Source organism: Rhinoderma darwinii, chromosome 4 (assembly GCF_050947455.1).
Source record: "Rhinoderma darwinii isolate aRhiDar2 chromosome 4, aRhiDar2.hap1, whole genome shotgun sequence".
Lineage (NCBI taxonomy): Eukaryota > Metazoa > Chordata > Amphibia > Anura > Rhinodermatidae > Rhinoderma > Rhinoderma darwinii.
This window is the reverse complement of record NC_134690.1, coordinates 190,047,605-190,063,245: the sequence shown is the minus strand read 5'-3', so window position 1 is coordinate 190,063,245 and position 15,641 is coordinate 190,047,605.

The window sequence follows — 15,641 nt, the reverse complement described above, 5'->3', positions numbered from 1 at the left end:
TTGCGCTCAAAATATTTTCATCAAAATCCATTGCTCTAAGAGTCGAGAAGGCGTACGACCGGTTAATGCTGTTGAACGCCTTCTCTGCATCTAAGGCCAACAATGTTGCTGGGATTTTGGATGATTCAATAAAATGCAATACATTTAAAATCCGTCTTGTATTGCCTGAAGCTTGTCGACCTTTAATGAAGCCCACCTGATCTTTGCTGACCAAGGTGGACAACATGGGTCTAAGTCTATTGACTATTAATTTTGCAAATAGTTTAAAGTCAGTGTGACAATCAGGGCCAATTAGTTATTTTTTAGAAAGGAGCCAAGGGCCATTGCCTGTTGGAAAAAAAGCTTAAGTAAGGGGCTAGTTTTGATGGAAAGGCTCTGTGATGAAAGTTAATAAGTTCATTTGGACCAGGAGATTTTCCTAGGGGGAGAGATTGTATAATTTTCAAAATTTCTAGGTCAGTTATTGGGGCATTTAATGTGTTTAGTTGGTTTAAAGAAAGACGAGGTAAGGAAGGTTTTTGAAGAAAATCTTGTAAATCTGAGGAGTTGGGGGGCGGTCCGTAAAGGGGTCATCTTTTAGATTATAAAGGGAGGAATAATATCTACGCAATTGGTCAGCTATTTCTCTAGGGTCTAAGACTATCCTCTGTGACTGGGGGTTTAGTAAGTATGGTATTCTGGACTTTTGGTGCTGCGATTTTAGGCAAGCGGCCAATAGCTTCCCATCTTTGTTATTTTGTGAATAATACCTAGTTTTTCTAAGATTCTTTTCATAATCTGATAATAGACATAGTCGGAGAGCAATCGGTTGAACCCAGAGTGTAGAGATTATTGCAATGCTTTCAGCATGGTTTTGAGTGTGAGCACTGTTACAGGGTCCGATGAGGAAGGTATAGAGTCAAATACATTTCTTTGCATAGAGGGTGTGTGATCAACAGTAAAGTTGCTTCCTACCTTCTGCAGTGACTGCTGCGGGGAGTGCAGATGTTGTTTCTGCTTTGCAGGACTCCTGGATTCAGGAGAAGGAGGTGAAGAGGACGAGGTGCCATGTGTTTGCTCTTTAAGATGGCGCCTCCGCAGCTCCGGTGGAGCGAGGTTTACAGGTAGGAGTTGTTCCTGTGGTATGCCCGCTGACAGAAGCGGGGGCAGCGATGGGACAGAGATGCTTCTGCGAGACGGCGCAGAGTGGAGGTTGAGCGGGGAGTCCGGGTCTGATGCTAGTGATCCTGTGTGCGAGCAATCGTTGGCGCCATCTTGGTCTGCAGGGCAAAAGTTTGGAAACTAAAAGTCAAGTAATTTAGCCAGTTTGGCGGCTGACTTTTGTCTCCTCAGCATTCAGGGCGGTTAAGTCTTCTAGAGAAGACAAGTTAGGGCTTCTAGTGAGGTGTTAGTCGCTATTAGCTGTTGATGCGGAGCCGAGCTCTCAAGCGGTCATTCAATTCTTCAGCCACGCTCCCAACATGTGTCTTTTTTCAACCTATGTAACTAAGTTACTAAAGCTTTAAATTTGATGTTTGGTATATTGATAGAAAACAATGCAGCATTCATTTATATTAACCGGTTAAGGACTAGGCTGTTTTACAGCTAAATGACCAGAGCAAATTTCACAATTTTGCTATGCGCTTCTTTAGATGACTATAACTCTGCAGGTGAATAAAGTTCATCTTTGAATTTTACACTCTTTTTAAAGGACATATAGGGCTTTGTTTTAGTGGCATTTGTCAGTATATATCATTTTTATTTTTTTCTCTAAAGTGGGCAAAATTGGAAAAAAATGCAAGAATTTAGCAATTGCGTCAGTTTATGCTAGCATTTTTCACACACGGTATGGACCACGGACAAAATTAATCTCCTTTCACATTCTTCCACTTCTCCCGTGCATGGGGATACCAAATATGTGTGCCTTATTCACTGTGCGGGCATGTGCCAGGGCTTGGCATAAAAGGAGGCTTTTTGGCCTTTTCGGTCCAGGAATTCTGCATTTGATTTTATAGCAGCGTACTGTTTTCTGGGGGGCCTAATGCTGCTGAAACATTAGAATCACCCCATAAATGACTTCATTCACACAAGTAGACCCCACAAGGTTTCCTTAAAGGGGTTTATCATATTTTTAGCAAGTCCAGTTTTCTTCTGAAAGTTTCTTGAATAAGATGGAACAAAAACAAATCAGCTATTTTTTAGCAAATGCATCAGTTTAGGCTAGTATTTTTCACACACAGTATAGACCACGGACAAAATTCATCTCCTTTCACATTCTTCCACTTCTCCCGTGCATGGGGATACCAAATATGTGTGTCTTATTCACTGTGCGGGCATGTGCCAGGGCTTGGCATAAAAGGAGGCTTTTCGGCCTTTTCGGTCCAGGAATTCTGCATTTGATTTTATAGCAGCGTACTGTTTTCTGGGGGCGTAATGCTGCTGAAACATTAGAATCACCCCATAAATGACTTCATTCACACAAGTAGACCCCACAAGGTTTCCTTCAAGGGGTTTATCATATTTTTAGACAGTCCAGTTTTCTTCTGAAAGTTTCTTGAATAAGATGGATCAAAATAAAATTAGCAATTTTTTAGCAAATGCGTCAGTTTATACCAGCATTTTTCACACACGGCATAGACCACGGCCAAAATTCATCTCCTTTCACCTTCTTCCACTTCTCCCGTGCATGGGGATACCAAATATGTGTGTCTTATTTATCACATAGAGAAGTAGGAGGGCGGACGATTGAAAAAAAGCGATTTGTGAATTAAGCTTCTTCTAAGCTGGTTTTACAAAACTCAACAGAATTTCTATAACACTTCCAAAATATCTGCTCTTGAAGCAGAAATCCCAAAATATTCATCTAGGGGTATAATGGGAATTTATTTTTTGGGGTTTTCTAAAATAAGAAATTGCAGGTTTATGCAAATGGAGCTCTCCAGCAGATGAACTTTAGAAAATATGCAAACATGACATCCACCCCCCACCCATTCCCTCCCTCACCCTTGGAGTAAAATCAGGGGAAAAATAAAAACGTAATGTAGGGCAAATATATTTTCAACAAAGTAACTAAAATCTAATAATTCAGAAGAGTGTGGTATTTTTTAAAACATGGCTCAATGCACAGGCCTGGTTGCGAGGGACATGAGGGACAGAAATATCGGGAATCTTTGCGGTGCCCGTCTTTTCTGCAGACACGGCATTTTTTCTGGGGGTTGCTTCTGGTTGCTGTTGGGGGAATCCGACTGATGAAGTGTCTTTCAGTCAGTCGCGTGACATCCTCAGACTGGGGGCATTCTCGGGTGTCCTGAACATCAAAAATGAGGCCTTCAATAATTTTTTCCTGGAAATCCAGGTATGTGTCTCTGCCTCTGTTTTTTTTGTAGAGCACAAATGAGTTGTGGATGGCCACCTGTAACAAATAAATGGCCACTTTTTTGTACCAGGTTTTAGTTTTGCGTTTTACTAAATAGGGCTGTAAAACCTGGTCGCTTAAATCCACCCCCCCCCCATGTACTTGTTATATTCGGACACGCTCACTGGTTTGTGCTTGTCCGATGTTGCCCCTCTTTCCCTCACTGCCACTGTTCCTGCGGTATGAATGGTGCTTAGCACATATACATCTTTGCGATCCCTGAACTTGACCGCCAGCAATTCTTCAGATGCATAAGCACAGGAGTCCCCCTTTACCATGCGCTTCCCCACTAATTGCTGTGGAAAACCAATTCTGTTTTTGCGCATGGTACCACATGCCCCAGTCCTTGCAGCATGCAAATGCCTAAACAGGGGCACACTGGAATAAAAATGATCGCAGTACAGGTGGTACCCCTTGTGAAGCAGAGGCTGCATTATCTCCCACACGATCTTACTGCTGGTGGAAAGATCAGGGGAGCATCCAGGAACATTTATTGTGTGGTCCCGCCCTTCATAAATCCTGAAGGCGGTGGTATATCCTGACCCGCTTTCACACAATTTGTAGAGCTTAACGCCATATCTTGCCCTTTTGGAAGGTAGATATTGGCGAAAGCTAAGTCTGCCATGAAAGTTGAGGAGGGATTCGTCCACGCTTACAATCTGCTCAGGGGTGTAAAGTTGCAGAAATAAATTATTCAGGGAATTTATTAGCGGTCTTATTTTGAACAACCGATCCCGGTTTGCATCGGTACTTGGGGGGGCCTGTGCGTTGTCATTGAAGTGGAAGAACCAAATTATTGTCTCATAACGAGACCTGGGCATTACTGCAGAATATACTGGGGTGGCTTGGGCGGGTCTTGTTGACCAGTAAGACCTAATGGAGGGCTTTTTGACAATACCCATATTTAGGGTGAGCCCCCAAAATTTTTTTAATTCCTGCAAATTGGTGGGCGTCCAATCTCTGGCATGGGTGGATGAAGGTTTCTGCCTTATATATTGCGTGGCATATAAATTTGTTTCGTGGACAATCTGATTTAGGATGTCGTCCGTTATAAATAAATGGAAGTAATCCATTTGGACAAAATTTGTATTGTCCACGGTTATGCCAGGAGTGGCAGTAAATCCGTGGATTCTAGGCCCAAAAGATGGGGCAGGTGCCCATACAAGAGCCTGGACTGAAGGGACCAGGCTGTCCCGTGCTACAGCGCTACTTGGCCCTGCGCTTTCATGTTCTGCAGCTTCAACTGCATCAGGGACAACGTCCCCTGAAGATGAACCTGAAGTGACGCTGTCATCGTCACTGCCCAAAACAGGTTCCATCTCGGACGCCATCTCTGATGCGGTCTCCGACTCAGACCACAGCATGGCGTATGCCTCCTCGGCGCTAAACAACTTCCTCGCCATAACGTAACTAACACTAACACTAACTAAACAAATTATTATTATTATTTTTTTTAAAACACACAAACTAACTGCTATATATATCTACACTACCGCTAACAAAAAAATAAACCGCTATTGCTATATATATTATATATATATATGTGGATATATATATAATTATATACTCCCTACCTGCCTATTCTAATAGAATAAAAGAAAGAAAGGTAGATAGATAGATAGAAAAAAAGATAGATGGATAGATAGATTGTATAGATAGATATCTATCTATACAGAGAATGTTTTAGAGTGTAACTGTATTTTTTTGTAACTGTAATCTTCTGGCAGCAATTCTCCCGAGTCTCTTCTTCTCCTCAAACTGAAACAATGTTTGAGGAGAAGAAAAGAGGCAGGAGATTTACTGCCAGAAAAGTCAAAATAAAACAAATGTGGTCGCTGTGATAGGTTTTCACAGCGACCACATGTTCAGGGACCATCAGATTGGTCCCTGATACTCTGCCCAGTGCCCAGAGCTGTTGGTAACAACGTGGGCACAGGGCTGTGTGCACGCGATCGTGTGCACACTGTTTTCTATGCAGAAATGCATGTGATCGCTGTGATTGGTTGTCACAGCGATCACATGTTCAGGGGCCAAAAGATTGACCCCTGACATTCTGCCCAGTGCCCATGGCTGTTAGCAACAGTCTATACGGCGGACTTCAGAGACCCTGACCGCTGGCCGTATAAATACGGCCAGCGGTCGGGAACCTGTTAAGGAATTGTACAATACTGATTAGTGCGCACATTTTATACATTATTTTTATTTTATTTTTTCATAATATCAATGCCTTGTAGATATTTGGAGATTTTATTTTTATACATGGGTTTTACCAGTACTATGTACATTGCATGTTATTGCTCAAGTTCTAAAATGTAGCATTTAAAGTAATGATCCACTGTATAAGAGTTTAATTAGCTGTTAATGTTAATCAACTAATTCTTCCTGAAGTCTAAACATACTGGGTTCAATAAAATAACATATCTACTCCTGGAACAAGAAACTGCTTAAGCATATTAGAAACTGTAGAAATGTTAAGTGCAAGGAGCAACAGTGTGTAGTGCAGGTTCAGTAGGTTACAACAGATGCTCCATTTCTTCACTTATTCTAGATGGGTCTTAAATATTGAAATATAGAAGATTTACAATTATGAATAACACCACTTTAAAGTGAATGTCCACCCTTGAATACCCTTTTTTATTATCTAAATAGATTCCAATTTCTGCACTGAAAAACATCTTATTCTTTCTTTATAGAGCTCAGATTTTCTGATATACAGCTCTAAATCCCCTGCAGAGGCATATATTTAAAAGATAACATGCTGGATGCCTGCAGTCATTACTAGAGGAAGCTTAGGAGCTTACTGTGTTATTATTGAGTGCATTTGTATAACAGTATGCCGTAAGCTCCAATGCTGCCTCTAGTGGCAACTGCCAGTAGCCACATAGTAGCCACTGAGTACATATGAAGTATATTTTTAAGATGTATACTTAATAAATCAGCCATGCACAAGGTAATCTTAAGAAAATGTCATTAATATTTATCTGTATCATTTATTTCCTGTCATCAGAATGCACTAAAGTGGTATTCTCATCTCATATATTTATGGCATATCCAAAGGATATGCCCTAAATGTCCGGCCTGAGTTACAAACTAATGAAACTCATATGGGACACCTGTTATAATAGGATTAAAGGATGAAAAATTGTAAATAGAATTGTGCAATAATCCATTTTAGTTTTGTTGCATGATTCATAATATCAAGCTACATATATTGAAATATAACCTGTCGCCTTCCTATATTACTTAAAGGGAACCTGTCATCAGTTTTGACAACCATAAACAGCTGTAGGAGCTAGAGAGACATTTCAAAACATATCCATGTATAGCAGTAGTGATAAAGCATACCTTAGAAAAATAAGTTTTAGCAACTTCCAAGCGATATGCAAATTACTCTCGAGTTGTGTACTGGGCATTTCTTCAGCAGACAATTTTTCAGCAATCTTGGCAACTCCTCCTATCAACCAAGTTTTGCTTTATTTGGTCACACCCTTCGTCATTCCCTTAAAGGGACGCTTACTTTTCATACATTTTATACTAATCTAATACTCTAGATAAATTTTGTATTTAGCTTACTGTTAAAATTTAGTTGTTTTATCCATGGAAATTTTGTGTGAAGTTACTGCCATTAGGTGTCTACCTGTAATCTGCTGAACACCCCTTGTTGTCAAGCAAAGCCAGTCAGTAGTTACAGAGCAGAATTGAGGGGCTGCAGGAGGTGGGGTGGGTCTTATCACTGCCTGCCAATAGAAGCCTATGGAGAGGGGAGGGGGAATAGGACGAGTAGTAACTCAGCAACAGACCCGCTGCATACAAGTCTATGGAGAGGGGAGGGGAGCAGAAGGAGGATGCAGGAGCAAAGTGAGAAAGACACAGGCTGCTGGTAAGATTTCTGTGTCATCCAAGTACTGGATTCTCAGCTACACTGCTCTGTGCTGATATATAATCTATTCTATGCTGCTGCATCTTCTATCTATGTGATTGAAAAAGATAGGAGAGCAAGATTCTCCTCTTCTATGTGTGCAGTATATAGAAAACATGATAGCAATTAGGATCCGCCCACTAGCTCAGAGACAACTGAGAATTAGAGAATTAGAGCCTGCACTGGGGAAAATTGCTAAAAAAAAAAAAATACAGAATACAAGTCAGGTAATGGTCAGAAATAGTATCATTCCTCATGTACACACGTATAACAGCTTATTCTGAAAAAAAATCACTTGAAAATTTAGGTAGGATTGAAATATCTAAGATAACATTTTAAACATAAGAAGAAAAATAAAATTGGAACATAAAAACACCTTATCACACATTTAAGGACAGGCATGCTTTTTCAGTCAGGGACAAGTGTTCGCTACCTATATACAAGCATCAATATAACCAATAATACTGCCTTATACTATCATAGACAGATACCAGATACCGACAGGTCCTCTTCAAATCCAGTGATTTGCAGGTGATGTATTCTCTGATTGTAGATGTTCTGTTTCCTTTTCTTCTCCAAACTGCAAGGACAGCTGTTACAATTTCTCTTGACCACAGCAGAATTTGCTGCCCCTCGCTTTTTCAGCCTCCTCTAGCCTCTATAGCAACACAAATAAATTCAGAACCTAGAATAGATGTCTTTATTAATGTAGACCAGATCACTAAATTAATTAATAGCTAGACTTCTAAATAAATATAGTCCCCAGACCAGACCCCTAAATTAATTCCAACTCTGGACCCTAAAATAGCCTCAGACTCTAAACCCATAAATAAAACTTAGACCATAAATAGGAATCCTAAATTAATTCAGACCCCAGAACAAACTTTTAAATTAATTCAGACTCCAAACCAGACCACTTAATTAATTGCAGACCACAGAACAGAACCCTAAATTCAGACCCCAGACCATAGTAAAGAAACTTCATCAAGACCCCAGATCACACCCCTAAATAAACTTATCCTCCTTGCTGCCGTGCTCCTCTCTAGCTTTGGGCACTGCTACATACCGATTACTAGTCCGGGTCTGCACTTTTTTATGCAAAAGTACAAAGGTTGCTCCACTTGCCATTTTTTGGGGATTTCTTTAGTGAGGTAGCCCTTTTAAGTAAAATGTGTATGTAAACCATAAGAGATTACTGTGAATGCAGCTTAGTATTGCTGGCTCCAGTGACACAGGCCAGTCTCCAGTAATATTATAGAAGGATGTGGTCAGCACTCCGTTTTGTATCTCTTTGTGGTGCACGGGGAATGGAGATATCCCAATATAATAATTCAGGTAAAATATCCCAGCACACACGATTCTTGTTGCTCTTTTTCGTCCGTACTTAGATATCCTTCATTATTTTTGGTCACCAATGTGTACAAAAAAACTGACTTGGACTTGTTCCAAGTCAGTTTTAATTCGTCCCAAATCTCATTAAGATATTCAAAGAACGTGGTGAGAGGCTCGAGTGGCCATGTCCATATGCAAAATATATCTTCAATAAATTTACGCCCGGTTAAAGCAAACCTCATTTACAAATCATGAGTATAAACTTATTTTTCTTCAAAAGCTGCCATAAACATATTTGCATATGGAGAGCCCACATTTGAGCCCATCGCTGTACCATGTTGTTGTAGATAGAATGTGTCCTGAAACATTAAACAATTGTCCTGCAATACAATGTCCAATAGATCTAATAAGAATTGTTGTTGCTCTCCTGAATATGTACTTGATAGTATTAAGTTGCTAACAGCCATTATACCCTTTTAGTGATTGATAGATGTGTACAGACTAGTCACACCTATCGTCACCAAAAAGCTGTCAAATGGGACCCTACCTATGTCCTGGAGGTGTGTCAAGAAATCACTCGTATCTAGTAGAAAAGATTTAGTGTTTTTGGTAAGTGGGGTCAGTGCTTTTTCCAATACTTTCGAAAGTGGAGAAAAAATGGAATATACTGAGGCCACTATGGGACGTCCTGGGGGATTTATCAATGTTTTATGCACTTTCGGTAAAATGTTAAACACAGGTGTAACCGGTGAACCAACACTAAATAATCTGTCATTTTTTGTCAATGGCTTTATTTTGAAAATATAATCAACTTTTCTTGATAACCTACTTTTTAATTTAAAAAACCGGATACCGTTCTAGCTTTTTATATGTATCGCTATTGGACAATTGACGCAATATTTCTTTCTTATAAGCCGAACGGTCCATTATCACAATGGAACCGCCTTCATCGTCAGGTTTAATTCCAATTTCATCATTACGATGTAGAGTGTCGACAGGCACTCCTTTAGCTTCATTTTCATGAAGTAATGGTCAGAATGTATGGGGATGAACGATTGGTAATATGATTGTTCATCCCCATACGTTTTGACAAACAGCCATTTTCATACAAAATGCCATCTGCTGACGAACAACCGCTTGCTCTACAATTTATCACTGCTATTTTTACATAGGGCAATGATCGGGAACGAGAGTTTGTACGAGTGCTCGTTCGGCTGATCATAGATATAAGGGTCTTTTACTCTGTAACTAGAATATAGAAATCAGCAGTTACTACTGCATACTTAACAATGGAATAAAATATCCCATTTTTTCTAAAGAGCACATTTTTTCTGTAAAGGTTTTTTTTTGCAGATTTGCACTGTTAATAAGTGACCCCATTTGCCCAGCTGTTACTGATTTTCAGCTATACTGTAATTAACTCACATTAAAAAATCTGAAAATTAGATTATGTATGATTTATGAGTTTCTTATTCTGCTCAAACTTTAATTTGAATATTTAACTTAAATTATACATGATGTGCAATATAATTTTTCAGTCATGCTAGCTTTTACAATTCTTTATGCTACATTGTTAATATTGACATCATTAAGTAAGCCCAGTTTTAGCATTATGTAGCATATCATAGTAATGAATACATGTGTCTTTTCTCTACTAATTTGCTGCTGGCTGCTTTAATAAATTTTTCAGTAATATTTCGTTTAATATAAATCAGCAAATCAATACAAGTTATAAAATATTCAACTGCCTTAAATTACATTTTATGTATTTATTGAAAGCAACCAATCACAAATATATTAAAGAGAATAATAACAATATGTATGAAAGTGTAAGGTAGTTATTTGATAAAAGACTAGATCATGGGTTATTTTGGGAGTAATTGTATATTCAAATTTATATTTATTTCTTCCCATTTTTACATAATCAAAAACTCAAAATAACAATGTTCCATACTTAATACGCTTCTGTTTCCAGAGAATAAAAAAAATTGTGTGTGAGTGGCACCCAAATTAAAATAATTTCTTCTCCCTTTAAAGATAGAAATTACTGGAAAGTTGTGAGTTGTGTTATACTTTACTTCCCATTCTTTAAGTACCGGTGTCAAAAATATTTTTCAGACAAAGAAAATATGTAAGTATTAATGCAAAAGATAAAAACTTGGTCTAAAGAAACCGATTTATACAATCTAAATTGAGAATGTGGAGGGGTATTTTTTTTTCATAGTCATTTCTATATTGAGATTTACCGCACACAAAAAGAGGTAGAAAACTTAACAAAGAGAAAGTTATGTTGACAAATAATTAAATTGGTAAATTATAATATCGAAATATTAAAGGCAATATCAAAATATCTGAATTTGTCAATATGAGCAATTTGTCAATATGAGCAAATCCAAAGTTAAAGTATGCTTTTAATTAATACAGGATGCAACTAAAAGGGTAAGCGGGATTAACTGGTTAACCCTTTGTACTATACATTAGGCAGTGATTGACTCCACACGCTGGGTCTTAAATACTTAAGGAGTGTAAATTACCAGATACCTTGCTCGCTTAACATTGCTTTGTACGCTATTGTTCTGTATGACATTCCTATACTCAATAACTTTCATTGCCCTAATTGACTGAACTTATAATTCTTCTGATACATTGCTGTATTGAATTACTGAGTTCTTTGTCCTTGCAGTGGACATGTTGTCTACACATCTCAATGCGCTGTATTTACTTCTGTGGTTTTACAATAAACTTTATTTGTGAATTAAAAAGAAAAAAAGGGTAAGCGGGAAGAGAAAGGATGAGGGAATAATGGTATACATCATGGGAAGGCGCAAAGAATACAGCTCTTAATAAAATAGTGATAGACAAGCCAGTAGTTATCCTGCAATTTGTGAGAGACCATTTAGATGTGTGAATGACATAACAAAAGAAGGTCAAGGAGAAAAACTAGTATACAGCATTTATGCTTCAGCGAAAGATCATAACATTATAAATACATTTTACATAACATAATTAATATACTGAATTGGCTGAATGTAGATATGGTCCAAGCTAAATAAAATAAATGTGCACAAGGCCCCAGGACCAGATGGGTTACACCCTAGAGTTCTTAAAAAGCTTAGTTCAGTTATTTTTGTCCCCCTCTTCATAATATTTAGAGATTTTCTAGTGACTGGTATAGTGCCAAGGAACTGGCACAGGGCAAATGTGGTGCCTATTTTCAAAAAGAGCTCTAGGTCTTTCCCGGGTAAGTATAGACCAGTCAGCTTAACTTCAATCGTGGGAAAAATGTTTGAGGAGCTATTGAGGGACTATATACAGGATTATGTGACAAAAAATAGTATTAGAAGCGACAGCCAGCACGGTTTTACTAAGGACAGAAGTTGTCAAACCAACCTGATTTGTTTTTATGAAGAGGTGAGCAGAAGCTTAGACAGAGGGGCCGCTGTGGATATAGTGTTTTTGGACTTTGCAAAGGCATTTGACACTGTCCCTCATAGATGTCTAATGGGTAAATTAACCCCTTCCCGCTCCTTGACGTACTATTACGTCATGGCAGCTGTATCGTTCGCGCTCCATGCCGTAATAGTACGTCTCGGGAGTAACGGCCGTTTCGGCCGTCCTCCCGACACATACAGGAGCTGTGACGCTGCTGTCTTGTTCAGCAGCTGTCACAGCTCCTACAGCGGGGACCGATCGCTGTGTCCCCGCTGATTAACCCCTTAAAAGCCGCGTTCTATAGAGATCGCGGCTTTTTAGGGGTTAAGCTGCCATCGCCGGCCTGCTACACGATAGCGGCCGGCGATGGTGACTATGGCAACCGGACACCAAACAATGGCGTCCGGCTATGCCATAGACGGAAGCCTAGTGGGTCCTGACAACGTCAGGACCCACTATGCTTGCTGTCAGTGAGTAGCTGACAGTTCTAATACACTGCACTACGCATGTAGTGCAGTGTATTAGAATAGCGATCAGAGCCTCCTGCCCTCATGTCCCCTAGTGGGACAAAGTAATAAAGTGAAAAAAAAGTTAAAAAAAGATGTGTAAAAATTAGAAAATAAAAGATTTAAAAGTAATAAAAGTAAAAATCCCACCTTTTCCCTTATCAGTCCTTTATTATTAATAAAAATATATAAACAAACAAATAAACTATACATAATTGGTATCGCCGCGTCCGTAACGGCCTGAACTACAAAATTATTTCATTATTTATCCCGCACGGTGAACGCCGTAAAATAAAATAATAATAAACCGAACCACAATCACAATTCTTTGGTAACTTCACCTCCCAAAAAATGGAATAAAAAGAGATCAAAAAGTCGCATGTACCTAAAAATGGTACTGATCAAAACTACAGTTCGTTACGCAAAAAATAAGTCCTCGCACGGCTTTATTGATTGAAAAATAAAAACGTTATGGCTCTTAGAATAAGGTAACACAAAAAGTGAATGATTGTTTACAAAACGTATTTTATTGTGCAAACGCCATAAGACATAAAAAAAAACTATAAACATCTGGTATCGCCGTAATCGTATCGCCCCGCAGAATAAAGTGAATATGTCATTTATAGCGCACGGTGAACGCTGTAAAAAAAAACGAAAAAAAAACAATAGTAGAATTGCTGTTTTTTAGTCACCACGCCACCTAAAAATAGAATAAAAACTGATCAAAAAGCCGCATGCACCCCAAGAAAACTACAATGGATTCCTCAAGGGGTCTAGTTTCCAAATTGGGGTCACTTTTGGGGGGTTCCCAATGTTTTGGCACCACAAGACCTCTTCAAACCGGACATGGTGCCTAATAAAAAAGAGGCCTCAAAATCCACTGGGTGCTCCTTTGCTTCGGAGGCCGGTGCTTCAGTCCATTACCGCCCAAGGGCCACATGTGGGATATTTCTCTAAACTGCAGAATCTGGGCAATACGTATTAAGTTGCGTTTCTTTGATAAATCCTTTTGTGTTATAAAAAAAAAATGGTATAAAGAGGAATTTCTGACAACAAAAAAAATGTACATTTCACCTCTACTTTGCTCTAAATTTTTGTGAAACACCTAAAGGGTTCATAAACTTTCTACATGCTGTTGTGAATACTTTGAGGGGTCTAGTTTCTAAAATGGGGTATTTGATAGGGGTTTCTAATATATGGGCCCCTCAAAGCAACTTCAGAACTGAACTGGAACCTAAAAAAATAAATAAATGAGGCAATACTTCGCTTCTTACATTATACTGATAATGAGCCGTGCCCACCCCGAGATTACCCCAGTTTTGACCGTTTGTCTAAACGGAGACCCCTATTAGACCGTTCCAGTGCCCGGTTTTCCCAAGCATACACCCCCGAGAAGTGTATTTCTATTGATGAGTCCCTGGTACATTTTAAAGGGAGGGTTCAATTCCGCGAGTACCTGCCGGGTAAGAGGGCAAGGTATGGCGTGAAGATGTATAAGCTGTGAGAGTGCATCAGGGTATACCTACAGGTTTAGGATATATGAAGGAAAGGCCACCCCCAAACCAGACTGCATCCTGGACTACAATAGGTACATGGGAGTGATGGACTTGTAAGATCAAGCCCTGAAGCCCTACAGCGCCATGCGGTGTGGTATAAGAAGCTGGCCGGGAACATCATATAGATGGCTTTGTACAATGCGTACGTGCTACGTCGATGTGCAGGCCAGACGGGAACTTTCCTGGAATTTCAAGAGGTGATTATCAAGAACCTAATCTTTAGGGACCAAGAAGGGGGGGCACCCAGTACTTCTGGAAGCGAGCCCACACGCATCGTACCAGGGCAACACTTTCCAGGGGAAGTTCCCCAAACTGGCAAGAAGGGAAAAAGTCAAAAGAGGTGCAAAGTCGGCTATAAGAGGGGGATAAGGGAGGACACAATATATCAATGTGACACGTGTCCCGAATAACCAGAGCTCTGTATGAAAGTGTTTTAAAATTTATCATACATCCCTTGGTTTATAATTTACCCCAATTTTACTTACCCTGATGCACTCCGCACAGCTTATCCCCCCTCGTCTTTCCCCTCTGGGCCCTGCTGTGTGTCCAGGCAGCTGATAACAGCCACATGTAGGGAGAACCCACATTACAGTTTATGGGGTGTAGGTCTCCGGTCAAAATGGTCACTACACCTCTAGATGAATGCCTTAAGGGTGTCGTTTTTAAAACGGGGTCACTTCTTGCGGGTTTCAACTGTACTCGTACCTCAGGGGCTTCTGCATACATGACTTCGCACTAGAAAATCCCGAGTAGGCCAAATGGTGGTCCTTTCCTTCTGAGCCCTCCCATGGGCCCAAACGGCAGTTTATCACAACAAATGGGGTATTGCGGCACTCAGAACAAATTGCGTAACAGAATGGGGTATTTTGTTTCTTGTGAAAATAAGAAATTTTCAGCCAAAACTACATATTATTTGACAAAAATAATTTTGTTTTCATTCCCAGCCCAATTCAAATAAGTTCTGTGAAGAAACTATGGGGTCTAAATGGTCACATTACCCATAAATGAATTCCTTGAGGGGTGTAGTTTCCAAAATGGGGTCACTTCTGGTGGGTTTCCATTGCTTTGATACCTCTGGGGCTCTGCAAATGTGACATGGCACCCGAAAACCAATCCAACAAAATCTGTACTCCAAAGAACACACAGCGCTCCTTCCCTTCTGAGGCCTCCCATGGGCCCAAACGGCAGTTTATCACCACAAATGGGGTATTGCCGCACTCAGGACAAATTGGGCAACAAAATTGAAAATTATTTCTTGTGAAAATAAGAATTTTTGAGCTAAAATGACATATTATTGGAAAAAATATATTTTTTTTAAATTCCCAGCCCAATTCAAATAAGTTCTGTGAAGAAACTATGGGGTCTAAATGGTCACATTACCCATAAATGAATTCCTTGAGGGGTGTAGTTTCCAAAATGGGGTCACTTCTGGTGGGTTTCCATTGCTTTGATACCTCTGGGGCTCTGCAAATGCGACATGGCACACGAAAACCAAACCAGCA